At 55.3% G+C, this 26102-nt stretch overlaps 1 protein-coding gene across 1 annotated transcript in view; it reads left to right on the top strand.

Annotated features, from left to right (window-relative positions):
• Positions 1 to 26102, top strand: part of RIN3 (Ras and Rab interactor 3) — a 120678-nt gene that overhangs the window by 364 nt on the left and 94212 nt on the right. The gene's annotated exons all lie outside the window — the stretch shown is intronic.

Raw genomic sequence — 26102 nt, 5'->3', positions numbered from 1 at the left:
AGTCCGGGGCCGAGCCCCCTCCTGCCTGGGTGTCCCCCGTTCCCCCGGCCGCGTCCTGCCGCCCCACCCGCATCCCTGTCCCCGAGAGCGCTCGGAGCTCCGGAGGAGCCTGGGCCGCGGGACCTCGGGGTGTCCCGCTGAGACCCAACCCCTGGCTACGGCCAAGGCCGAACCTCGGTGCAGCACGGAAGGGGGCGGCCCTGGTGAGGCTGCGGGACCTGGAGACTTGGCTAAACTTTCCAGCCCTGGCGTCGCTCGCTGGGAAGCCTGCCGGCGCTCTAGGCGGCGCGGGTGCCAGCAGGGCGTCTGTCTCTACCTGTCAGAGCCGGGCGAGGGGCCGTGTGGACGTGGCCGCCGGGCTCCTTGTCCCTCCTGAACTTTGGATGCAAACACCCGAGGCTCCGCCTGCTCGCCAGGCGTGCACAGGCGTTAGTGCCGGCAGGACTTGGGGTGGGGGACCGGGGTCCCTGTAACTTTGGGCGCCGGCGGCCCATAAATGGCCAGCCCGCCTGGACTGAGGACCCACCGGGATCCCCTCCCCCCCACCCTCCGGGGCGTCCGGGGACGGTGACCTTCGGACCGGCCTTTGCCAAGCCGGGTGCTTGGGGAGGGACCAGGGCGCGCGTGGGCTGAGCGTGTCCTGCGGCATCTCTGGAGAGGGCGCAACTTGGAATGTATGGGAACCAGGTCTCTAGGGACCAGTTTCACCACCTCGAAACCTCCGGCTTTGGGACGGTGCCCTGGGCCTGGGCGTGCTCCGGGGAGGTTCTCTGGCCTCCCTCAGCCCAGCGGGAGCCCAGGGAAGCTTCAGGGGGGAGAGGAGGCTCCCGTGGGCAGGTTCCTGGGAAAGACTCCTAGAACCTTTCTGGGTGCCAAGGTTGATGGGCGCCTCTAGGAGCGCCCTTCCCAGGTTTTTTGGTTTAAAAGTCCTGGCCTACTTCTGTGATGGACACCCAGACGCTGCCTGGCCTGGCTGGGTGACCTCAGCTCCCAGGGCCTCGGTTGTCCGCTGGTAAAACAGGAGGCATGGGCCCATCTTATGCAGTCCCGAGTGGAGGTGGGGGGGGGCAGCTGGAGGTGTTGGCTCCCACTCTGGTGGGTGGGGTGGCTTGGAGGGGCCCTTACATTCATCTAGATCTGAATGCCTTCCTCCTCCTGCCTCCCCCCCTCCCCACTCCCACCCGCATTGTCGCCCCAATGGTATGCCTGCACGCTTTCCCTTGGAAGTGACTTCTGGGAAGACAAATGCCGTCCAGTGGGAGGAACTGGGAGTTCCGTTGGGGAAGGCTCCCCCAACCCCCACCCACCCACCCACCCAGGGGCAGGTATCCGGGACACCCAATATTTCTGGGTGGAGCTGGTAAGGAGGAGTTTCCCTAGGAGGAAAGGGGGGTGAGAGGCCAGAGTCCTAACCTCTCCAACTTCCCATTTTCCTCCCAGGGGTGACTTAGCCTGACCCACTTCCTCTTGCCTTTCTTTGTTCATTAGTGGGCCCGTGACTTAACCTCTCCGTGCCTCCGTTAGCTCATCTATAAAGTGGGTAATAACTACCCCTTACAGTTGTCTTGAGGATTAAATGAGATAGTGCATAGAAGAGCTTTGTACCTTGGCCGTCGTTGTCGTTACTACTATTATTATTTGTCGAGTGCAACCCCTCTGTTTGCCAGCTGTTTAACCTCGGACCAGAGACCTGGCCTTCGCCTCGTCTGTAAATTGGGGATGACAGTAACACCCACTCATAGGATTGTTATGAGGATTGGATGAGCTAAGGGTTAACACGCGAACTCAGCTGGGGACCCCGGACCAGGGACCCGGCAGGGTGTGGGGGTGGCGTGGGGATGGCGTGGGGGTGAAGGAGGCTCCAGGATCTTGTCAGGCCTTCTTAGAACAGTGCCTGGCACATCCTCAGGGTCAGATGAATATTGGTTTGCTGCTGGAAATGTTGCTTTATTTAAGAGGACCTCATGGGTTGGAAGGGTTCCTAGATCCTACCTCCTTTAGCCTTGCACCAGGTGCAGCAAGCATGTCAAACTCAAAGGCTAACACGGGCCACATAAACCGAGGCATGCGGCCCGCGGGCCGAGAGTCTGACGTGCTTGAGGAACAAGAATCCCTTTGACGACATTTCTGAAAGGCCCAGTGACAGAGAGCTTGCCACCACTCGACAGGCAGCTTACCTACGAAAGGAATTCCTGAGCTTGAGTTGCAGTCTGCCTCCTCCTAACGTCTACCATTGGAGACCCTGCTCTCCCCGAAGGAGCCCAACCCTTCTTGTCTCTCAGGTGCCAGAAGGCGGCTCTCCGGTGCAGCCCCTGTTCCCTGGGCCACCCGCACACCTGCCGGGTCCCGGGTCCCGGGTCCCGGGTCCCGGGTCCTCAGCTGAGCACAGCTTTCCAGCTGGCTGCCCAAAGCCCGTTCCTCCTCCATGGTGGGAAATGGATGTTCAGACAGCTGGAGAATGTCTCCCACCCTCAACCCCCAGGGACTCGGATGGTGTCCCTTGGGTGTTGGCCCCCTGGAATAGGAGCGTGAGGATCTTGGCAAGCAAGCTCTGCCTACTTCTGGTTGAAAATGCCAACTGGGGACAAAGGAAATGCAGACAGGACGCCCAGTACCATGGGCACAGGAACTATCTCCCTCCGTTCAGGGTTCTGCTGATTCACGCAAGGCTCATTCAACAGACAGTGTCTGCGTGAGGTGTGGGCGGGGGCCCAGCCTTTAACCAAGACCCTGCCCCCTTGCCGCTGACGTTCCCAGGAAAAGAGTCAGAAAGTCAAGATAAGGGGCGTGGGGAGCCCAGAGGGGCTGTCCTGAAGCAGGTGGTCAGGGAAGTCCGCTCCAAGGAGGTGGCATCTATCAGAGGCCTGAAGGAAGTAGGGAGCGTGAGGCAAGGCCTGGGGGATGTGGTTGGCCTGCTGGGAACTGTGGGAGGAGTGGAGTGTGGGTGCTGAGGACAGATGAAGGCTGGTCAAGTCGGGGAAAGGCTTTGGGGACCCAGTGAGCCAGGCCCATGGATGGGTTTTGCACGGAGGGGTGACCTGATTTGGTGTGGGCTGTGCTGAGGACAAGACTGTGGGAGGCCCCTGCGGGGTGTGGTGGCCAGGACAGAGGGCTGGAGGCAGGGCTGGAGTGGGAGTGGAAATGTGGACGCCGGAGCACAGGACGTGCTGATGGATGGGAGGGGAGGTGGGAGAGGCCGAGGCATCCAGGATGCCTCTGTGAGGGGAGGGGGCGGGACAGCTCCAGGGCCGGGTGCTGAATTTTGTGCAGGAGTCGCTGAGGGTGTGAGTGCTTAGAGCCCACGCTCTCGTATGCTTGATAAATGAGGGCCTGCGTAAGATTTCATTTGAAAAAGGATTCCACTCACAGGCCTAATCCAATCCCCAAATGTAACAACAAGGAAATGGGGACCCCAAAAGAGGAAGTGCCTTACCCAAGGTCTTAGGAGCCCGAGGTGGAGCTGGGCCTAGAACTCTGGGCTCCTGAGCCCAGGGGCTGCCCCAGCAAGGCCTGGCTTTCTGCCTCATGCTGACATAAAGTGGGGGGGTCCTGCTGAACCCCTTGAGAGGAGCCCCTCAACAACCCCAGCCTCTAAGACAGGGGGTTCTCCCAGGGTGGGGCCCACCCAGAACAGGGACCAGTGATGAATTCAGGGACCCCGCTCCCAGCTCCAGCTCTGCCCACTGACCTGGGCCTCTTTGCTTTCAGGGGCTAATGCTCCCGGGTGCTCCTGGCTGGTGCTCAACTGGGAGACCCACCCCCGTCCGCACCCTAAAAGAAACTCTGGCCCGCAGGCTCACAGTTCAGGCCTGCACTCTGGGCCCTGTAAAGCCCCCGTGTACCCCCTCCCCCACCGGCCCCCCATTAGGAAGTCACCTTAGAGCCAAGTGAGGGGCCAGGAGTCACCTCATTCTAGGCAAGTCGGCTTAGAGACAGTCGGTGCTGCTCTGATGGCCAACTCTAGAACTTTCTGGTTGATTTAACTATGACCCTGAACCTGCCGTTCACCCTACAACCCAGGGGTGTCCAAAACATGGGCGTTTTCTTTAAGGTGGAGCTAAAGGGGGAAATCATAACTTTAAGGCTTTAATGATCTTTTTAAACTGTTGATCTCCCCTCCATTCCTCCCCCTCCCCCATGACCCCTTCTGGTGGCGTGGTTTTTGCTGATAGAGACAGATGACAGCTACTCCAGGCCCTGTGAGGAAAGAAGCATGCCCCCCCGCCCCCCCCCTCTGCCCCCCAGTCCTCTAATCACGCTTAGGTGCCACAATCTCGTATTAAGAAAAGACCCCTAGAGGAATCCCTGTCCTTCCTACCCACCCCAGTCCCGCATGAAACCAATGTACCGCTTCACCGTCCTGCCCTCCGACATGCAGACCTCCCCACAGCCTCCCCACCTTTGCACACGGTGCTGCCACCTCCTCCAGGAAGCTTTCCGTCCCCCAGTTCACAGAGATTTCTCCTTGTTGAATCCTCAAAAACCTTTTCACATGGACTACTTAGTCGCCTAGCAACTTTAGAGAAGCCAAACCCCTTTAATATCATGTCTTCCTACTTAATTATAAACTTCCAAATTGAAGGGATCAGATTCTTCAGTTCCATGTCTTCCTGTCCTGCATACAGTTGGCACTCAGTAAATGTTAGAGAAGGAGGAGGATATACTGAATGGCATTTTTAAAATCGCCTCGGAGCCTTCTCTTTTACGTCTGGAAGCACCTGAACCTTTGAAATCATTGGCAAGGCAGCCCAGACCTTGGGGTGGGGCCTGGAAGGGTGGGGCCCAGGACTGGGAGGTGAAGAGCCCCCTCCCCCAGTCTTGCTAGCTTCCTAGGGAACTGAGTGGAGACCCTGTGTAGCCCCCACTCCCAGTCAGCTCTGCTCCCCTCACTTCTTTGGGGGAGAGGCTGGGAGCGGGTGAAGCCGGCTCATGGATAGACACTGCGTCCTCAGATGAAAGAATGGAGTTCGCTGGGTGTGCAGGTTCTGGGGAGCCCTGCTGGGCCGGCAGGTCCCAGATGCAGGTCTGTGGTCCACTGAGAACTTAGGAAGATGTTGTCATTGTGTGTGTGTGTGTGAGTATGGTGTTCATGTCAGCCAAGGTTGCCAAACTCTCTCTTCTTGGGCAGAACTGTTCTTTATCCTGAGATTCGGTCTTTTCTGTTATGAAATGATTGGGTGAGTTGGTGGTGGTTGTTAGTTTTTAATGTCTTTTTAGCAAAATAAAAGGTTGCTGGAGGGAAGTCTGGAGCGCACCACCCTGTCCCTGACCTCGGGAGTCGGCCTCGTTGTATCGCCCTGTGCTGATCAGAACATGCCTAGGGACTCGCATGCCTCAGGACATCAGGGAGTTGGAGGACATCTGTGGGTTGCCCTCTGCTGATTCGGGGTTGTGCTCTAGGAAGCGGGTCCCTTCCTCTCTGGGCCTCAGTTTCCCTGTTAACATGAACTCAGTGATGTCTGAGGTCCCGCTGAGTCTGACATTCGGTGCTTCCCCGAATGACCGGCCGGCGAACAGTGGGAGCTGGTGCCCTAGAGCAGCCGTGGAGTTCAGGGATGGAAGCGCCAGTTCGCAGCGGGGACAGCTGTCTCCTTCAGCCCATGGGACAGTCTGGAACATACGGGTACACTTTCACAAGAGACGGAGACCCAGAAAGGAGACGGGGCATCACCCTGACCCGTGCCTGGAAGGAATGGTTGTTTTCACTGCTGAGGGTTTAGTTTTGAAAAACTAGTTTTGAAGACAGTGTGTTGGTTGAAGGTCCTGCCTTCCTGGTGGGAGGGGCCGGCCGGATGGCGGGCGGGGAAGGGGACGTTGGCGTGGCTCTCGGAGTGGGACTGGATCTGGCTGTTTTGTGTGGGAGCCCCGGAGACGCAGAGGCGGTCCCAGCAGCCTCGTGTCGCAGGGTTCCCGGCTGGAAGGCCGTCCCTGTCAGGGCTGCAGGGACAAGTTGCAGGGAGGGCCTGCCAGGGAGGCTGAGGCTGCGGAAAGCGCTCCTTGACAGGTGGGCCGGGCCCCCCACAGCACGCCCGGTGCTGCCCCAAGAGAGCCAGCCGGTCCCTGCGCAGGTGGGGGCCCCGATGACACGGTGCGCCTCTGCTGCTCCCCCCACATACACATACACACACACACACACACACACACACACACACGCACATGTGCGCACATATACACATGTGCACACACACACACATGCACATGCACACATACACACATATGCACACACACACACGCACACACACACACACACTCTACAGAGAAACCAGTCCCTTCCCTCTCTGCCTTGAAGGAGAAGAACGAGGTGGGTGAGCACAGAGAGCCCTTCCCTCCGCCCCTGCGTCCACAGGGCAGGGAGGAGGGCCTTACTGACTCCATACCTGTGTGGCCTCAGCCTCGGGGCCTCTGATAGAAGAATCTGGAAGCCGCAGTCGTGGCCTCAGCCTCCAGCTCTCCCCGCCTGCCATAGCCCCTGTGCAGCCTCAGACACCCCCCCCCTCCACATGGGTGAAGCTTGGAGGAGGCTCCCCAATGGCTGAGACGACTCCGTGGTCAGGAGCTTCCAAAATGACACAGAACCCCTCGCCCCCATCTTGCCAGTCATTCCTGGGGTGCCCCTTCCCCAGTCGGTACATGTTTGAACAACAAGCCACCCGCCCTAGAGTGTCAGTTCCCTTTTAGAAGAAACGGCGCAGGGAGTGGCTGTGGTCAAGCCCTGTGTGCCTGTGCAGAGGCGGCAGCGCTCTCAGGCCACATCCTCTGGGGCAACTGCACCCGCCTGAGGACCAGGCCCCTGCACCCTCCGTCCGTCCGGGGCCAGGCAGCGTGAGAGTCTCCCAGGCCTGCTCCCCCCACACCCAGGGGCTCAGAAGCGGGCCCGGTGGGTGCCTCCGAGCGGGGGTGTGCGGGGCTGCCCTGCAGGGCTTCCTGCGAGACACTTCCCCCACAAAGGCGGCCCCGTTGCATCACTGACCCTGGCATCTTGATCAGAGCCAAGGACACTTCGTTCCTTAGATAAGAGATGGGACTTCAGATGCCAAGCAGCAGCCTGACTCCTTGACTGACATTCAGTCGGAGGTGTCAGGGCGGAGCCAAGGGCCCGTTTTCTGGAAGACACAAGGTGGGGGGCGAGACAGCCCGAAGAAGGAGAGCGAACCCCAGTGGTAGCGGAGACACTCCCGCACGGGCTAAATTGTTCCCCGGGTCAGCCACCTCCAGAACCAAAGGCATAAAGGACTTTGTTTCTGAAGTTTACAATCTGACGTGTGTGTGCATGCGTCTCTGGCTAAGGGAGCAAGCTGTCAGGAGGAATTCACTGGGGACCTCTTACCCTGCCTCCCTGTCCCCGCTGCCTCAGCTCAGTCACTGTCAGAGACTGGCACTGCACATTGCTCTAGGGATACTTAGCTCTTAGCTCTCTACCCGTGTGACATTTATTATGCTTCCTTTTCTCTGGTCTTGACATTTTCGACAGAGCATTCATCTAAAATATATCCAGAGACTCTTTTCTCAACTAATGTCTTTCTCAGCCATCCTCACCCATCCATCTATACAGCTACATACCCATCTATCCAAATACCTCCCTTCCTCCCTCCCTCCCTTCCTTCCTTCCTCCCTTCCTCCCTCCCTCCCTTCCTTCTTTCCTTCCTTCCTCCATCCCTCCTTCCCTCTCTCCCTCCCTTCCTCCCTCCCTTCCTTCTTTCCTCCTTCCCTCCCTCCTTTCTTCCTTCCTTCCTTCCTTCCTTCCTTCCTTTCCTCCCTCCATCCCTCCATCCCTCCATCCCTCCATCCACTCACCACTAATCCAATCCACTCAACCACCCATCCATCCATCCATCCATCCATCCATCCATCCATCCATCCATCCACTGAACATTTGTTGAACATGCAGGAGTTTCCGGTTTACCAGGGAAAAGAGAAACATGCACATAGTTGCAGCACAGGGCACTGTATAAAAGCGTGCCGAGGCGCCTTTACACTCAGCTGGGCTGAGAGGAAAGACTCCCCGGAGAGGTGGCATCGATTGGGTCTTGAAGGATGAGTAGGATGGAAGCAGCTGACACCGGGCATGTGCAGAGAAAGGTGCCCCAGACAGGAGAAAAGCACAAAGCGGGAACGTGGGGAGCACAAGCTGGGAGTCCTGAAAGGCTGCTTTGGGGACAAGGAGGAGGGTGCTTTGTGTGTGATGGTCCAGAAGCGCCTGGGGCCCACTCGGCTACCCGTGGGAACGTTTGGATTTCTCCCTCGGTGGTGAAGACCGCGGGTCTGCTCTGCCACTTAGAGCTGGGCATCCCTGGGCCAGTGACTGCACCTGTACCTGCCAGGACACCCCCTTCCCCCTCCTCCTCTGCCAAGTGGAGCCATGATCCCTGCCTCACAGGGCTGTTGCCATGGTTACATGAGAGGACGTTCTTAGTTCTCTGGGCTGTGAGACCTGTTGGAGGCTGTTACCTGCAGGGATATGGGATGTGTATGTGCCTGTGTGTTGTTGATTTAAAAAAAAAAATAATAACATTACATGCCTGATGCTCATATACATACCCACAAAACAGTGACATTTCAGGCATCGAACAAGGTTGCTGTCTTTGTCCAAGTACGTTTACCTAATTTCAATCTTTATGTGCACAATTGTGATCTGTGTATATGTGAATTTGCGTTCCTCTTTTTTTACTGTTATTTCCTGTACACATTTTCACATGGCATGCTGTGGACATACGTTACCTACCTCCCGTCTTTGGTGGTCTCATCATAGTATGATCGTTTTAATGGTTGCGGTGGGCACAGCTATAGGTCAACAACCTCTTTCCAAAAGAAGCTCCTGAAAGTTTTAAAAGAAGCTCCTGAAAACTCACGTGGGTCTAGGGTTTGACAATATTTCCTCGAGATCCATCCCCATCCCGGGGAGTTTGAGTTCAAGGGTGAAGCAGAGCCTGCTGATTGGTCCTGAGGTTCAGCTGGGTGTACCTTTTAGCTGAACACTTCCCAGTTGCCTCGCAGCAAGGTCTGGCCATGTGATTAAGTTCAAGACAGTGAAACATAAGTGGGGAGTGCAGTTTTCTTGGAGATGCCCTTAACGAGAAGGGGCATACTTTTCCTTCCTCTTTCCTGTTGGGTGGGATGCAGGCGTGATGGCTGGAATGGAAGCAGCCATCTTGGACTCTGAGGGGAACTTGAGAATGGAAGCTATGCAGGGTGGAGCAACAATCTAGTAAGGGTTCAAGACTCGTCAGAGTATCATCCCAGCCTGGACTCCATATTCAGGCTTTTGTATGAGAGAGGAGTACATACTTATCTTACTTATCACTGTTATTTTGGATTTTCTGTCACTTACAAACTTAATCCTAACACAGAAACTTTTCTCTCCTGCCACGTTGCACCTGATTATATGCCAGAAATAGTAAAGCTGCTTGTCAGGGTCACCTGCAAGTCTATTCCTCGAGGAGGTTGAAGAGGAGGAGACAAGAGAGCCATGTTTGCATTGACTGAGGCTCTTACTCCAAGGACTAGGCTACAAATGTGTTGTGTGTGTTTTTTTTCATGTTGGGTGTTTGTGAATTTTACAAAGCTCAAAAGGTTGCCCGTCACTGGCCTAGGGCCACCAGAAGCTTGGAGGAGGCGAAGGTGACCTTGAAGGCCTCAGAAGGTGACCTTGTTTGGAATCAGGGTCACTGCAGGTGTGATTAGTTAAGATGAGGTCATCCGCTATGACTGTGCCCTCTGAAGAAAGGGACACAGACACAGACACACAGGGCCAAGGCAAGTCTATTCCTCAAGGAGGTTGAAGAGCCACATTTTTACTATTTCTGGCATATAATCAGGTGCAATGTGGCAGGAGAGAAAACTTTCTTTGGGGAAGACCCCACACACCCACAAATGCACACGCGGCGTTAGGTTCTAGGTTTCATCAGAAGCTTCAGACTAGTTACTTTGGTTTGAGTTCTGACTCCCAAACTCGATGCTCTGACGGGGCTAAATAGTGTGAGGCCTGGCCACGTGTCTCTTCCCTCAGCCTCCGTTTCCTCTTCTCTGCTTTGGACGGAGAACGCTCCTGGGTTAACTCTCCCGTGCTCCTTCTGAGATTGGGTCTCCCACCAACCAGCACTAGGCAGGCCAGGACCCACCCTGCACAGGCCTGTGTGCTTGCCGGCTGCCATCATTTCATTCATTCATTTATTCCAGGGGTCCTCAAACTTTTTAAACAGGGGGCCAGTTCACTGTCCCTCAGACCGTTGGAGGGCCGGACTATAGTTTAAAAAAAAAACTATGAACAAATTCCTATGCACACTGCACATATCTTATTTTGAAGTAAAAAACCAAAACGGCAAAAACACCCGCATGTGGCCCGCGGGCCGTAGTTTGAGGACGCCTGCTCTGGGCGAATCCTTCCTCGCCTCCTCCAAGCTTCTGGTGGCCCTAGGCCAGTGATGGGCAACCTTTTGAGCTTGGTGTGTCAAACTTCACCAAAAAACTGAGCATAACTCGGGTAGTGTGTCACTTTGAGGAAAAAACATTATTTCGCAAATGTTTCATCCTCAGGAGCAGCAAATGTTTCATCCTCGGCATGCGGCTGCCTCAGCGGCTGCGTGTCATCAGAAATGGCTACGTGTGTCAGTGCTGACACACGTGTCATAGGTTCGCCATCACTGCCCTAGGCGATCCTTTGGGGTCCCTTGTCGGGCAGCTGTGTCACCCCAGTCTCTGCCTCCATTGTCACATGGCGCCTTGGCCCTGTGTGTCTGTGTCTGTGTCCCTTTCTTCAGAGGGCACAGTCATAGCGGATGACCTCATCTTAACTAATCACACCTGCAGTGACCCTGATTCCAAACAAGGTCACCTTCTGAGGCCTTCAACGTGTCTTTGGGGAAGACCCCACCCACCCACAAACTAAAATGCACATGGAGTGAAATTCGCCCTTCCGGGTGTACATTGCTGCACATTTGGGCAAATGTAGACAGTCCTATAACCACCGCCACCACCATGATATAGAGCAGTCCCGCCCCCCTCCAAAATTCCCCTGCGCCCTTTTCTCGTCAGCCCCCGCTGGCCCCCCAAACCCTGGCAGTCACTCATTTCTGCATCCTTACGTTCTGCGTTTTTGAGAAAGCCACGTGAACGCTGCCTGTGAGCGTGGCTCCTCTCACGCTGCTGAATGCATCGGGGCCCGCTCATCCTGTGCGTCGCGGGGTGGTGCTCCTTTGTTGCCGAGAGAATGTCCTCTTGGGGACGCATCGCCGTTTGTGTGTAGCCATAGGCCCCTGCGGCGCATCTGGGTTGTTTCCAGTTTGGGGCGGTTACAAATAAAGCCGCTGTGAACATTTGCATAGGCCGTGGTCGGCAAACTGCGGCTCGCGAGCCACAGGCGGCTCTTTGGCCCCTGGAGTGTGGCTCTTTCACAAAATACCACGGCCTGGGCGAGTCTATTTTGAAGAAGTGGCGTGAGAAGAAGTTTAAGTTTAAAAAATGTGGCTCTCCAAAGAAATGTCAATCGTTGCACTGTTGATATTTGGCTCTGTTGACTAATGAGTTTGCCGACCACTGGCCTAGAGGGTATAGGTTTTTGCGTGGGGAGCCACATGGGCTGGCTTGCATTCAGGTTGCTGTGTGAAGAAGGGCATGGGGTCGGGGGCGGGGGAGGGCACATGGGGAGACCGGAAGGAGGCTACTGCAGGGGTCCAGCCCAGCAGTGATGGTGGCCTGGACTAGGGTCTCAGCAGCTAAACAGGGACGGGACAAGCAGCCCCATGGGGGTGTATCTAGGAGGTAGAGGGGCCAGACTTTGTGCTGGTGGGGTGTGCACCACGGTGCCAAGGAGGCCACCTTTATGGCCTCCCGCTCGCCCATCCCCCGTCTCCACAGGGGAGGATGGCTGCTGTGGCTCAGCATGGCTACCTGGACATGTGGACGTTGAGAAGTGAAGAGAACAGCTTAGGGGTTATGGGTGTGGGCGCTGGATCCAGCTGTCAGAGTTCACATTCCACACTGTGCCTCAGTTTTCTCATCTGTAAAATGGGGCGCCAATGATGCCCAGTTCATAGTGCTGTTGATGTGTTACATGAGTTAATCCATGTAAAAAGCTTGAACAGAGTCTGACTCACACGAGGTGTTTAAGGAACGTAGTCCTTGGTCTTCTGAATGGCTCTCACTCCATACCCCTGAGTCCACTCCACTCGCCCCTTTGGCCACGAGCCACGCTGTGCACCCCCGTCCTTTCCCAGGCCTGTCCTGACTTGCTGTGAGACCTGGAGCCTGCCCCCTGCCCTGATCATCGCTTCCTCCATCCATACCGAGCCCCACTGTGTGCTGGGCTCCGTGCGAGGAAGCGTGTGGCACCGCAGCCCCCACACTGGAGGCTCTTCATCAAAACTTAAGATTGTGTGACCCGCTCATGACACAGTGAGGGGAAGCCCAAGGGAGTGGCTCTCGGGACACCCCTAGGTTCCAGGGCTGGCAGAGGCTCCCCGAAAGCTGCCCCAAATATCTTCCTCTGTTTACCCAGCCAAATATAAACTCTGCCTCCGACAGCAACTGGCCAGCGTGGCAGCTGGGCAGCCTCAGCAGCTAAACAGTCGCTGATGAACTGGTTGCCTGGCATGGACCACGGGGGGTTCAAGTTCAAATGGCACGGCAGTGGTATGTGGTGGGTTCAAGTTCCAATGGCACAGCAGCTCCCAGTGTCGGATGGAGAGCCCTGCTCTGAGACCAGGGTCTGTGTCCAGGTTGGCTACGACGGGTGCCAGTCTCGTGAAGGGACATTTGCACTCCATCCTCATTACACACAGATTCAGAATCTGTAAGCTCGCCTACTTGCCAAAATTCATGTTACCCCCAAACCATAGTGCCTGGGGAGTCATTTGCAGACGTGGCAGAGCGAGGAACACTGTGAATCTCCTGACGCGCATGTCCCCACCTGAGGCCGCATGAGGGGACGCTCAGCCTTCCTGGCCCAGTGCTCACGCTTCAAACAAGTGTCCTTGTCGTGGTCCAGCTAGGGCCACGTTTGTCACACTTTTGGGTGTTTTGTTGATGGTTTTGCTGTTTAAAAGGTCTGCCACGTTTAGTACTGAAGCACTGCCCAGTGTGTGTAAAAGCAAGAAGGCTGCCCGGGGCCTCACGGAGGACACGTGTGTTAGATAAGCTTCGTGCAGGCCCGAGTTACACGTGCTGTCGGTCGTGAGTTCAATATTAACCAATCAGCGACACATGTTACATAAGGTGTCTTTGGACAGAAACACACACAAAACGAGGTGATGTGTTGATCCGTTGACAAAAATGTGGTCAGAGGTTGGCAGGAACCGACCCCTGTGCTTCCCCTGGCGCGATGGGTCAGAATTTGCTAATTCAGTCTTCGCGGTGACTTCATGGAACAGAGCTACCCCCAGAGAATCCTTATCTCCATTCTGGAGGTCAGTGACCCCAAAGCTCTCCCTGCACTGTCTGCAGCCCCCGGTCAGCAGTTCATCCCTCCGGGTGAAGAAATGCCCGTCTTAGGGATGGTCTTTCTTTAACATGCACGCGTCCTTGCGCTGTGCACTGTCCCTCCGCTCTCTCAGCCTGGGCCCCGCTCCCCTCCAGGGAAATTCAAGGAAAGGACAGGTCCCAAGAAAAGGTGTGATTTCATATCCGGTGATTCTGATAGAAGAATCTGTCTAATAGAAGAATTGGTCAAGGCAAATATAAAGTGAGATTCTTGGCGTTCATAGATTGGACACTTACAATGACAGCAAGTATGTCTTGCGGGCTGACTTCAGGCCCTTTGCTAAGCGCTTTATCTGTTAATAGCCACAGCCTGTGAGGCTGGGGTTACAGGGCCCGACATACAGACGAGGAAACTGAGGCACGATAAGCAACTTGATCGAAGCTCCCCGCAATCAGTGGCAGAGCTAGGACGGGAATCCAGGTTTGTCCGAGTCTGTGACCTCTGTCCTAAGCCCCAGACCTCCCTGCAGCCCTGTGTTGCACCCCAAGGTTGCAGGGCTCTGCTGCGCCCCTCTATCCTGGTGTGCCTGCATCCTGGGAGGGCACTGCTGGGACCTGCCCCAGCCTCCGAGTGTCACCGAGGGGGTGGCCTCCCAGGCCCCTCCCCGAGTTGTCCGGATGGACCAGGTGAATGAGTCCAGCAGCACCCCCCAGTCTCTCCAAGCCCTAGCTGCCCCTGCAGCCACTGGGTGTGGGGACGATGCCTGTCAGGCGTGGGCACCTGCCCCTCACAGCTCCTTGTTCTCTCCCCACCCAGCGCCCCGAGGACCCCCAAAGTTCATGAGCCAGTGTCCTCGCCTCCTCCAACCTCCTGCTCTTGGGAACCTCCCACCAGTGGCTTCCCTCGAGCTGGGGCCCAAACTGTGCCCCGGGGGCAGGGGGGTGCCCCTGGTAACAGGGAACAAAAACCTACAAGAGGTGCGCCCTGCGGGTGGGACCCCGGGCCCATTTTGTTTTAGCAGCACCGGGACTGAGTGTGCACATGACGGCTCCTCCCCCCACAGAGGAAATGTGGTCACCGCACTGCTAGGTGGGTTGCAGGGTGACTCAGTGTCACCAGGGGTGGAAGGAATGTGACGCGGCAGTAGTTTCCTGCAAGGCGCAGGCGGGGGCCGAGTCCACAGCCTGCCCCTGGGAGGCCGCTGTCAGGGATCGCTGCATTCGGCCCCTGGGCTGGCTCTGTGCCAGACCCCCCTCCAGCTTAGAAATGGGGGTTCACTTGGTCAAAGCACATTCCCCCACACACTGGTCACGTGTCACCCTTCCAGCCAAGCTCTGAAGCAGGGGGGTGTGAGTATCCTTCTGCTCGTTTCCTTACTGAGCGATGGAGGCTCAGAGAGGGAGGGAGACTTGCCCAAGGACGCCCAGCAAGCCTGTGGCGGAGGCTGGAATAGGCCCCGGCTCCCTTTCCGGGCCACGCACTTCTCCCGGCCATCCAGGAAGAATGCCGTCTGCAGGGACCGTTCGTGGAGCCGTCTTTAGCTCTGTGGTCCACGCTGCCCTCGCGACAACCCCCCGGGCTTGGTCCTGTCCTCGGCCTCATTTCTCCCACGTGAAATCAGGAGCAGCGTGGGCTTCGGCCAGGCCCCAGACCCCCAGGGGGAGGGAGAGAGAAACCCGAGCGGATATCCAGCAGGAGGGGCCCGAGAGAGGGCACAGGGGCCCCTTGTGTCTCCTTCTGGGGTGAGTCATGTCCCCCGTGGGGCTGCCCCCCTGCGCGTCTGCCCTCTCAGCCCAGGGTCAGGTGGGGAGGAGAGGCCTGTGGCCTCCTTCCCGTTTCCCCAGAGGATGGGGAACCTCTGAGTCAGCAGCAGGCAGGGCCTGGGGCCGGGGTCACAGTGGGACGTGTCTTGCGTGTCGCCCCAGGTTGTGGGTGCTCCTGGAGGGAGGGAGGCCAGAAGGGGCCAAGGACGTGCCTCCCCGGAGCCATCCGAGCCTCCTGCTTTCTGAGCCCGGTCCATCCCTGCAGGGACAAGCCTGGGGCGGGCTGGGCTGGGATCCTGTGCAGAAGCCAGACCCGAGAAGGGCCTGGACCTGCCGTCAGCCACATGGGGCTGCTCCTGAGGGAAGGGCCCCTTAAGGCCCCGGGACAAATGGCCAAGCGAATCTCCTTTCCTGAGGAACTCTCTGAAGAGGGGGATGGCTCACGCAGATAACACGCAGCACGCATACAGTTTCCTTCATCGTCTTGTTCTCTCTTCCTAGTGAAAAACAAGTCCCGCGCGTAGCACATGAGTTCGCACACTGACAAGACGTAGTGGAGATACAGCCACTCTCATTCCAGTGCCTTCGCTCGTAGCCCTGGGCAGCTGTTTTATAAATTAAGTTCATTAAAATGGAGTCACACTCACACTAGCCTTCTTTCGGGTGTTCACAGCCACGGGCAGCGAGTGCTGACCACACTGGACGGTGCAGACGGGAAACATTTCCACCTTCGCGCACAGCACGTCCGGCGGCGCGGCCAGATCGTGAACTGGGAAGGCCCTAAGCTGAAAATTGCTTCTTGGAACCCGTTGGGTCTAGGTTCCCACCTCTCCTCATACGCCGTGCCATCTGACCTGCTCAGCTCCTTGGCCCTGTGGGTAGCAGGATGCTGGTTCCCATTTCTTTCCAGAGGAGGAGACTGAGGTTCAGAGAAGGTTGATGGGCCACAGGTCAGGGGAGTGTTGGACCAGGTTGTTCCCTAGGATAGAGGCCGGTGCCCTTGGCTAGTCCACGTGGCTGAGGGATAGCCCGGCGGGGCCTGCGGTGAGCTTGTCCGGTTCCAGCACTTTCTACCTTGTTGTGTGTGAGGGAGAGACCCAGATCGAGTTGATCATCGGGAAGACTCTGCCCTGGGCACCTGTTCTTCCATGTTTATTGTTTCCCCTGAAATGTTCACCCGTTACTTTCTGGTCTTCACAATAGGGCACACTCAGTGTAAAATTTTGGAGTGTACAGAAAAGTGTGAACAAGGAGAAAAAGGTCTCCTCACCGCAGGATGAGCACCTCCCACCGGCAGAGCAGGGCGCCTGGTGCCTCGACGTGCCCCCCAGACCTCGGCGGAGTCGGTCCTCGTGACGCTCTGCTCATTGTCGTCCTCATTCCAGGGTCCCCGCGTCCTCCCGCCTCTGAGAACCTTCACGTACGCCTGTTGGCCATTGGGACGTCCTCTGTGCGAAGTGCCAGGCCCAGCCCCTGGCCCACTTTTTTATTCGTTCCATCTTTCCCTTATGGGTGTGTGGAAGCTCTGTGTGTACGCTGGTTCTGAGCCCTGGGTTGGTTGTGTGGGTTACAGATACCTTCTCCCACTTGGGGCTGGGCTTCCACCCCCTCCGTGGTGTCTTAATGAACAGAAAGTCTTCATTTGAATGCAGTCCAACTCAGCAGTCTTCTTTTGAGGGTGTGTGTGTGTGTGTGTTTGTGTGTGTGTGTGTGTGTGTGTGTGTGTTTGTGTATGTGTGTGTGTGTGTTTGTGTGTGTGTTTGTGTATGTGTGTGTGTGTGTGTTTGTGTATGTGTGTGTGTGTGTGTGTGTGTATGTACACGCGTGCTATTAAGAAGACTCTTATCCACCAGGTTATGAAGACATTCTTTATTTTCTTCCAAAAGGTTCTCCGTTTTGTTTTGCACACTTAGGTCAGGACAGTCTTCCTGGAACTGGTTTTTGTAGACGCTGTGAAGAGGAGTCAAGTTTCTTTTTTCCCCATGTGGCTACCCAGTTGTCTCAGCACATTTTGTTGCAAAGACTGTCCATTCTGCAGTGTTCCACCGTGGCCACACATAAATCAAGTGACTGTGTATGGGTGGGTGTATTTCTGGACTAGTCTGGTCCGCTGACCTACTTCTCTGTCTTAATCGGTGTAGCTTTAGAATAAGACTTGGTATCCAGCAGAGCAAACCCTACCCGCTTCGTCACACGCGTCTTTGATATCTTGGCCCTTTGCATCTCTCTGTGCCTCTTCACAGAACACCTTTGGGTCTGAGTTGGGATGCGACAGATCCTGTAGATCCGTTTGTGTAGAGTTGGCACCTCGACAGTATTTCGTCTTCCACTCTGTGGGCAAGATCTACCCTCCCATCTCTCTATTCTCCGGTTGTATGTTTGTCAAGTTTAATCTTACATCACAAGCAGCCATCTGGAGGGATTTGGCAGAGGAGTTAAGGTCATGGGACTGTACACTCACAGACTGCCAGGGTTCGAATCCCAGCTCTGTCACTTCCTAATTTCACAGCCTTAGTGAGCTGCTCAGCTTCTCTGTGTCTCAGTTTCCCCCTCTGTAACATGGGAACGATAACCAGAATTATACGGTTGTTTTAAAGGATTAACTGGAAGTTAAGGTATGCAAAAGCAGTTAGAGCAATGCCTGGCCCTCAGAAATCTCTGGAAACATTACTAATTTATTTTTTAAGTAGGTGATACATTCACAGATGCACAATAAAAGTGTAATTTTAAAAAATGCATAGTGAAAAGGTCTCCCACCTTCGTGCCCTGTGGACTTGTTCCCACACCTGGCCCGCTAGTTATTCATTTCTTGTGCCTTCTTTCAGGGCTTCTTTAGGCAAATACCAGTCATTTCTCTTTTTTCCCCAACAGGGGAGCACAGTATGCCTACTGTTGTGTGCTTTTGTCATTTAACCACTTACCCCAGAGACCTTTCCCTATCAGTACACAAGAGACCTTCCTCATTCTTTCCTTTCTTTCTTTTTTTTTTTTTTAAACACTTGCATAGTATCCATTCATTTACCTGGTCCCTTTATGGTGTGCATTTAGATTGTTTCCAGTCATTTCCCCATTTCAGACAAGGCTCCAATGAATCCAGTGAATATCTTTGTCTCTGCATCCTTTTGACATGTGCAACTCTACCTTGACAGATCTGTGATCCTGGGTTTGCATTAGATTAAATACCTAAACGTGCTTCCCTTGTAGGCCAGAAGTGGTTGAGTGTTTCCAATTTTACATAGTACTAATATTTCCTGACCCACTCGATCATTAACACAATTCTATTGAACACACGTTCCATACTGAGCATGGACACAGCAGTAGAAGCGACTGTCACTGGGACGCAGAGTTAGGGGAGGAGCTGGACGTGTGACAAGTGGTGTTGCTCACCATTTGTTTCCAGTTCTGGGCGACTGTAAATCACACTGCAGTGAACATCCTTGTCCGTCAAACGTTATCTGCATTTTTTCAAATATATTTTTGTTGGTTTCAGAGAGGAAAAGAGCGGGGGAGAGAGATAGAAACATCAATGATGAGAGAGAACATTGATCGGCTGCTTCTTGCACCCCCCACACTGGGGATCAAGCCTGCAACCCGAGCATGTGCCCTGACCGAGAATTGAAACATGATCTCCTGATTCATAGGTTGACGCTCAACCACTGAGCCATGCCAGCTGGGCAATCTACATTTTTAAAATATGTCTTTGAGATAGATTCCGGAAGGGAGATGACCTCCAATGTGCAATCTTAGCCCAAACAAGAAAGCTCAGTTCCACACCTGCAATCCCCTTAACGAGAACCTTTCTTGTTCAAAGTCCCAAATTGGTTGTTGTTGTTGTTGTTGTTGTTATTATTATTATTATTTGCAGTTTTAAAATTTTATATACAAAGAGATCACATGCTGCGGTAAGGTAGATGTCGTGAATAACCCATTCCTAGATGTTCACTCAGTCCAGCTTAATGAGCCTGTATCCTTCCCGTACGAATGAGAACCCGGCTGGATTTTCTCCCATGGCTGCAGGAGAGTTGCTAGTGACCCACCCTTCTTGCTCTCTCTGAAGCAATGAGGCAAAAGGCCAAATTGTTTTAATTCTTTGTTTTTAAATATATTTTTATTGGTCCCAGAGAAGAAGGGACAGGGAGAGAGCTAGAAACATCACTGATGAGAGAGAATCGGCTGCCTCCTGCACGCCCCACACTGGGGATCGGGTCCGCCACTTGGGTATGTATCCTGACCAGGAATCAAACAGTGACCTCCTGGTTCATAGGTCGATGTTCAATCACTGAGCCACACCAGCTGGGCTTCATTCTTTTTTGAATAGGTGATGGAGTCATGAGGCTCAAATTCAAAAGGTACAAAGGGTGTGGGGTAAAGTGTCTCCCTCCATCCCTGCCCATTAGCCTCTCAGTACCTAACTCCCTAGAAGCACCATGTGGTCACCCTCCCTGTCTCCTTGCAGAGGTGGTCTCAGCCCATCTCACCGTCCATGTGTCACCTAGACACACGGGGCCTGCCCAGTGCCCTTGCTGACCGGGGTTCTTATATCCCTGCTGCCTCCAGCTTCAGTCCCAGTCAGGAAACTAGCCCCCCAAATCCTGTCTTCTCCAGTAACAGTGTCTATGTTTAGTGAACTTTCTAAGCATTGTTTTGGGGGCAGAGAAGGAGAGAAATGTCAGCTGCTCTTTCACTATGTGTAACTATTATTGTCATTATTATTATGATAAGTTTAGAGTGGTGTCTGGTCCATAGTATATGCTCAATAAATACTTACTGGATGAATGTATGGATAATAACATGATGGGATGTTTGCCATATGGGCGCTATCCTGAACTCTTTACAGCAATCCTATAAGGTAGCAATACTTATATTTAATATAAGTATAAAATATAATACTTGTACTTACAAGTATTATATTTTATACTTATATTAAGTGTAGGGAAATTGAGGCAAAGAGAGGTTTAATCACTTGCCAAGGCAACCAAACTGGGATTGTAACCTAGGCTGCCTGGTTCCCGAGCCCGTGTTTAAACTACTGTCAACACAGCCCCAGCCAGCACTCAGTGCCTCATTGCACACAGCACTGGGGACAGGGTTCCAGCCCAGCTGGTGTCGGGTGGGAGGGTCAGCAGCATGGCAGGCTGAGTCTGGTTAGGCTGGTTCAAGGGTCAGGGGCCTGCGAGCCAGAGGAGGTCACAGAGGGAGGGTGGAGGAACCAGGGTCCCAGGAGGCTAGGGTGTCTAGGGCTCTCAAGAGCACAGAGCAGCCAGGGCCAGAAGCAGGCAGAGGGAAGCCGTGAGGCAGTGACTGGAGCGGCTGAGAAAGGGGTTTTGGGGAGGCAGGCCTGGCATAGTGGGAGCAGCCACCAGGAAGGCCCGCAGCCCTGAAGCTGGTGCCCTCACAGGCTCCACCAGGCCTCATCTGGGCAGGCACAACCCCCAGGGGACAGCTGTGCACCCAGCAGTCCTCCTGGAAGGCAGGCTGGATGCAGGGCCGGGCCTGACACACGCCGAGCAGCAGGGCCTGCAGCACACACAGGTGCGGAAACTTAGAAGGCCTTTGACTTCTAGACCCCTTGATGTGGTCTGTGACGTGCAAGCGAGACAGCCTGACCGGCCCTCAGCACTTCCTGGGTCCGGAAGGCCTGCGGGGCTGGCTTCCCCCAGAAGCTGCGGGCAGAGGCCCACAGGCTGAGCCCCAGGCTCCTCAAGGCTGACATACTGAGGGTCCGGGGCCTGAAGCTGTCCCCGTGCCCCCCTCAACATAGAAGGCCTTTGGTGTCTGGGTGAGAGAAACCCAGGGATCTTGGTCACACAGGATGGATCCTCCAAGGCCCGTGTCAGTATTTAGCCTGTGGACCTGGGCTGGGGGCGTTTGCCATGGGTTTGCCACTATGCGTGCGAGAAAGTCTGATTCTGGACCCGGCTGTTTCTCTCCCATCCCCACATGGCCGCCACGGTCAGCCGGGAGCTGTGGTTTTGGTCCTGAGTCCACCCAAGGCTGGGCCAGAGGTGAAGCAGGCAGCCGCTGCGGCTCAGCTCCCACACGTCCAGGCAGAAGCTTCTGGCAGAGAGGAAGCCACCGAGGAGCTGGCCTGGCCGCCCGCCTCCTCCCGGGCTGCTGCTGGGGCCGAGCCAGCCTGGCTTAGCAGACAAGCCTGAAGTGGCGTCTGGCCAAGGGTCGGTGCGTCACAGAGCCATGGAATTCATTGTGCTGGAGGGACCTCCGTCCCTGATCTGGGCCACGTTCAGTAACGGTGCAGAGCCCGGGGCAGACGTCACGGAGAGACCCTGACATTCTCTCTCTGACCAGCCTGCAGCATAACCATCTGGGCAGCTGCTGCCAGTCACCTGGGTTCACATGGAAACTCAACCTACCTGCTGCCTCAGATCCTGTCCAACCGTCTCATTTTTCTGAAGAGGCCACTCACTGAACCTAGAGAGGGGAGGACAGACCAGACCCAGGTCTCCCGAGACGGAGCTCAGTGCCATTCCCTTTGTGTCACACCCGTTCTGTGAGTGCAGCATTTGCCACGTCACTACGCAGCTCACCAGCTCTTACCTCCCTTCATTTCCACAATGTGATCCCCTCGAGTCCAACAACTGCGTATGGGGATGGTAGAGGACTCCAGGTAGGGGAACAATGGAGGCTGAGGGCAGCCTTAATCCCCATGGTGCTGTAGCTGGTCGACCCCCAGAGACCTACTGTATCTACTCAGGAATTTTGCAAGGTGCTTGTTATACCATTGATAGCTTCAGATCGGCCAAGGTGGGAGTATTGACACCATGGGAATTGGCAAACACTCCATATCAGGGCTTATTCTTTTGGGTCCGAGACAAGTGCTTTACTGGCTCACCACTGACCCAAACCAAACGTTCCCACTGGTCTTTGGGTGTGCTTGCCCTCCACACGTTCTCAGATCCTCCTCCCTCACCAACCGGAATTCCTTCCCTGGGGCCTAGGGTCTTGGCTTCCTCCACGAACTGTCCCCGAGCTTCCATCCCATCTAGTAGTTAGCACTGGCTAAGGGTCAGCTGCGGCTGGATCCTTTCCTTACACTCTCCCATTTGATCCTCACACGACCTTTGAGGTAGGGGCACAGTCTCCCCGCTTACAGAGCGGGACACTTGAGGCACGGAGGGGCGGAGCGGCCGGCCTTTGTCATCACACCAGGGCCTCGCGAGTTCTCCAGCCCCAGATTCCTGCCAGGCTGTTGCAGATCCCTGCCAGCATCTTCACCTGCAATCGGGAATTCCAGGGCATCGTTCCCTCTGGCACCGGCTGCTACTCCTGGCCCAAGTCCCGTGGCTGCCACAGGGCAGAAAAATGACCCGTGACTTTCCCTGTCTCTGCTCTGCTGACCTCTGTGGCAGCTCTCCTAGGATTTCTCAAAAAGTCCCTGGGGCTGATTCTTTGGGTGGACTCATCCTGATTACTTCCAACACTGGCCCCCAGGCTCCCGACTGAGTGGAGAACACCAAGGAAAAATAGCCGGAGTCATCTCCGAGAAATTGATGAGTTTGGTGCCTGAGAACCCCACGCCGTATCTGCTCGGCTGTGCCAGGCTCTGGGGCCTGGGGACAGGTGTGTGTACGTGGGCATTTCATTTTGCTGTTTAATTAAATATTTCTAGCACAACGAAATCTAGGGAAAAGCCTAACAACACCCTGAGTACCCATTCGCCAGCTTTGTTCAATCCTATCTTTTGCCACATTGCCTCAGATCTTTTCAAAACCAGTAAATCGTTATAGAACTGGCTGAGGCCTCCTTCACAGCCCTCTCATCCCGGTTTCTCCTCACCACCCCCTCCCAGAGGGGCTACCATCTTGACTGTGGTGTGCGTACGCACCCACAATTAAGACAGAACTGTTGTGTGTGTTTTTATACCTCATCTACATGGTTTTATTCCTTCTGTGATTTGCTCCTGGCACTTAACATTAGGTTTCTGGGTTTGTTTGATTAAAAAATTTTTTCATTTGGCATGACTCCAGACTCCAAGAAGAGTTACAGGAATAGACCCATGAATCCCCATGTGGACACTCTTCACCCAGATTCACCAATTATATTAACACTAGAGGCCCATTGCACGATATTCGTGCAAGAATAGGCCTTCCTTCTCCTGGCTTCACTCCTGGCCGCCCAGGAGCCTGCAGGTCCCCGCTCCTGCCGCCCAGGAGCCAGCAAGTCCTTGCTCCCAGCCGCAGCACGACTCCTGTAGCTCCCTCTGTTCCCCCATCCCCCTCATAGCAGGTGTCCTGCCCCGCCCAGCAGCTCTGTGCCTTCATAGGCAAATTAACCTGCCATCTTTGTCGGGTTAATTTGCATACTCACTCCTGATTGGCTGTGGGTGTAGCAGAGGAATGGTCAACTTACATGTTTGTCTGTTATTAGGTAATACTAGAGACCCGATGCACAAAGATTCATGCAAGAATGGGCCTTCCTTCCCCTGGCTGCTGGCATTGCCTTCACTCTGTCTGGAGCCACCTTTCTGCTCTGGCCCGGAGCCACCTTTCCGCCTTCCCATGCTGCCCAGAGGCTCCGAGCAGCTGGGGTGGTGCGGAACACCTGTGTCCCACCCCACCCTCGGCCACTCAGCGCCTGTGTATGCAAATTAACCCTCCATCTTTGTTGGGTTAATTTGCATACTCACTCCTGATTGGCTGGTGGACATCACGAAGGTACGGTCAATTAGCATGTTTCTCTTTTATTAGTGTAGATTTTGTCACACCTGCTTGTTTTTTCTCTTGCTCTCTCTCTCCCATTCATGTTTTCCTGAACCTTGTGAGAGAAAGAAGCAGGCTTTGTGCCCCTTTACTCCCATTTATTTCAGTGGGGATTTCCCAAACTCAAGGACATTCTCCTACTAACCTCGGCACCAGGGTCAAAATCAGGAAATCAAGGTGTGCTATACACAGGATTTCGAGATGTAACGGTGAGGCGTTGGTTTCTACCTCCTCGCAGCCTTGTGCCAGTTCAGGGTGGATGAGGCCCAGCCTGTTTCCCCTTCTCTGTGGATGGACATTGGTTGTTCCCGACCTCTCAGTGTGAGCGCTGCTGCAGTGACCACCCTCACGGTTGCCTTACGCTCTTGAGTGCGTCCTGGGAGGGGGGCTGCTGGGGCCTGGGCTCCGGGGTCCCCATCTCGTAGATTTTGACAGGTTGTCTTCTGAGTAGGTGCAACCATTTTCATTCTTGGGGGTGCTTTACCCCCTTGGTGCTCCGATGGCTTTTAGGGGGCTGACTGATGGATTCTCACCTCTCTCAGGCCAGGTCTCATGCTGTTGTCATAGCAACAGGTGTTCCTGGGAGAAAAGGCATGACCATACACATGGTTACCCCAGCTAGAATAACCACCTGTTTGAGGGGCTCCTGTGTGCTGGATGCTGCGTGATGCACCTTACAAGTGGCAGGCATTGCCAGCTCCATTGTACCGATGAGAAACTGAGGCCTGGGGAGGTTAAACACCCCGCCGAAGGTCACAATGGCTGGGATGTGGCCGGGGTTGGTGTGAGAGCTAGTTCTTTATCTTCAGGCTGGCAGATTGTGTGAAATAAGCACCGAGTCTTGGACTGAATTTGCAGTGAGAGGATGTCAGCTGAGAGGTCAAGGCCTCTTCCTGTGACATCCCCCACCCCCGTTCCTGCCCCATCTTCTTGGTCCCTTCCCCTCTGTGCAGGGGGAATGGATGGGCAGCGGTGAGCATGGAGGAGAAGGGAGAGGATAAGGTGTGGGGGTGGCAGTGAGCGACTGTCCCCCCTCACCCGGGAGAGAGGGCCGAGGCATGGCGTGGCCTCAGGCTCCAGGGTCAGAGTCAGGAAACACTCCTCCCCGGGCCGCTGGATGGTCCTGTCCCAGCTTGAGAAAGAGGTGCCACTTCACACTGGAGAGAGGGGCTTTGTCTGGTACTCACACTCTTTGCTCAGAGGGATCAGGCCACACCTGAGCATGGACCACTGCAGCCTCGCCTGCCCCTGTGGGCCTGGAGCCCTGAGAGTCTGGGGACCAGGCCCCTCCCTTGGTCTTATGGTGGCTGGAGGCCGGCCAGCTGAAGTCGGGGTGGTGGATGGGACGGAGGTGGCCTTTTCACAGTCCTCTCCTTCCATCCCACACTCCCTGGGTTCTGCCAAGTCTGCACAAGGGGCCTCAGTTCTCTCCCCCGCAAGGCATCGTTGGAACTTCCTGAGCGGCTGCCCTGGGGCAGAGGTGGCCCCGAGCCGCATCCTCATAGCTGGGAAACCTCCTGCCTTCCTTTCAGACACGCAGCGTCCAGGGGGCCCCACCTGGGGCTGCCACACTCGGGGCTCCGCCTCTGCGCTCAGCGGCCCCCTTGGATGCCTCTCCACCCGGAGCAGATCTTTCTCTTCTTCTCACTCACGTTGCATAAGCCTGTGGCGGGGACACAGGTACCAGGCCAGGAAGCCGGGGACACGCCATGCCAGTTTACTCCTTCCGTCTGGGGGCTAGTGAGAAAATCTCCCCCAGGAACCGGATGCTGAGTCCGGCCTGGTCCCTGCAGCCCCGGTCCAGGGGTCCCCCCACGTGTCTGACCTCGGCAGCTGGGCGGTGCAGCCTGGGTGTCAGAGGCTGCCAGCACTGCAGGTTCGAGCTAAGGGCCCTGTTCCCAGGAGCAGAAGGAAAACTAGCCCTGGAACGGTTTCTCTTTCCGGTGGAATTGCCCTCAAGTTTCTGAGGCTCGTTGTTTTTGCACCAATGGTGCCATTAATCAGCCGAGGCCCCCGGGGCTGCCTCTGCAGGGCCCTGAGCGGGGTTTGGCTGCTGAGAAGGGAGGTGTGGGTGTCGGGGTCACTGGTTCTGCTGGCGGATGACATATCCAGGGCCGTGTGGGCTCCGCGGTGGTCCCTGGCAGTTAGCGCTGACGTGGCCAGGCTGTTGTAGAACAGTAATCACGGCCCTGAAATAGAGCCAGACCC

The sequence above is a fragment of the Eptesicus fuscus genome, chromosome 5 (genome assembly GCF_027574615.1).
Source record: "Eptesicus fuscus isolate TK198812 chromosome 5, DD_ASM_mEF_20220401, whole genome shotgun sequence".
Taxonomy (NCBI): Eukaryota; Metazoa; Chordata; class Mammalia; order Chiroptera; family Vespertilionidae; genus Eptesicus; species Eptesicus fuscus.
The sequence above is the reverse complement of the archived record's forward strand: the minus strand, read 5'-3'. Positions and strand labels throughout refer to the sequence as shown.